At 41.2% G+C, this 1,122-nt stretch overlaps 1 long non-coding RNA gene across 1 annotated transcript in view; it reads left to right on the top strand.

Moving 5' to 3' along the window:
- The window catches only part of LOC147012407 (uncharacterized), a 14,510-nt gene extending 13,767 nt beyond the window's left edge, over positions 1 to 743 (top strand). Inside the window, exon 2 of the long non-coding RNA XR_015051601.1 lies at positions 1 to 743. This exon is cut by the window's left edge and continues 52 nt beyond it. This is a non-coding gene — a long non-coding RNA (uncharacterized LOC147012407).
- Positions 744 to 1,122: the final 379 nt, after the last annotated feature.

Raw genomic sequence — 1,122 nt, 5'->3', positions numbered from 1 at the left:
TTGTGTTGAACGTCATTTCCCTCGTCACTGGACTGATCATTTGGGGGGTGTCGATCGGGGTTTTAGTCCAAGCACTTAACCAACCATACTATTAGAACTGATCCAGGTGATAGCTTCAGCAATATGCAGGGAGTAATTTTTAATAATGGTGTTTGTTTTGAAATTTAACAAATTCCCTGCAGTTACCGCAGCCGACTCACCTTCGCGGCTCATCTGTTCATTTGTACTTGTTATTCAGCACACGATGTGTGATTAAATGATGTCATTTTTATGCTTGTTCAGTGGACACCGTGTGAAGAATCCTCAGTTTAAGCACCAGTAGTCATCATGATGATCAAATAGGGTTTCATGTTCTCATTCTGTCACCTGTTTAGCTCGTCTCGTCCAGTCTCACCTGCACCTGCACTTGGTATTATAGTTTATGGGTCTCTTCGGTAGTTAACACTCACCTGTCCATGTTCGATCCAGCTGGAACTCGAGCGAAGTCGATGACTTACCATCACAAAGCCACACACGATTCATACGAGAAGCAAAGGTGACAAAAAGTTCCAGGATTAGTGACCTGATGTCAAATGTTGAGTTTAATCTTTTTCTTTTTTTTCTTCTCGTTTTGACCCCCATGAACCCACCCCCACCTTCCCGGCATGAATTGGGGGTAAAATCTAAAAAATCCTTACATATTTTATACATCCCCCAATGTTGATTGCATATAAAAAGTTTCATTAAACAATGTGTGAAATGGGCCTGTAATTGCATTTTTTTCGTATATTTAACCTTTTGGGGGTGGAGCCAAAAAGGATACTGTTCCTGTTACCCGCCCCAAAAGAGAGGGTATTGCATTTGGGTCCGTTTGTTTGTTTGTCGGGTAGTCGTGAGACTACCCTTATTCTCAGGTTTTCCGTCTGTCTGTATGTATGTATGTATGTATGTATGTATGTTTATTTGTATGTAATGGACAGCTCTGCAGGCCAGAGGAGTCAACCGATATTGATGAAACTTGACAAGTAGGTTCATACCAGGATCTAGTTCTATGCTTTTGAGCACCGTTGATATGGACGCCACCGTTGCCGAGCAACGGGACTTTGAAATTTTTGAAAAATCCTAAAAAATTAATTTTTTCGA

The sequence above is a fragment of the Eptatretus burgeri genome, chromosome 15 (genome assembly GCF_056783735.1).
Source record: "Eptatretus burgeri isolate ZD-2024b chromosome 15, Ebu_testis_v1, whole genome shotgun sequence".
Lineage (NCBI taxonomy): Eukaryota > Metazoa > Chordata > Myxini > Myxiniformes > Myxinidae > Eptatretus > Eptatretus burgeri.
The sequence above is the reverse complement of the archived record's forward strand: the minus strand, read 5'-3'. Positions and strand labels throughout refer to the sequence as shown.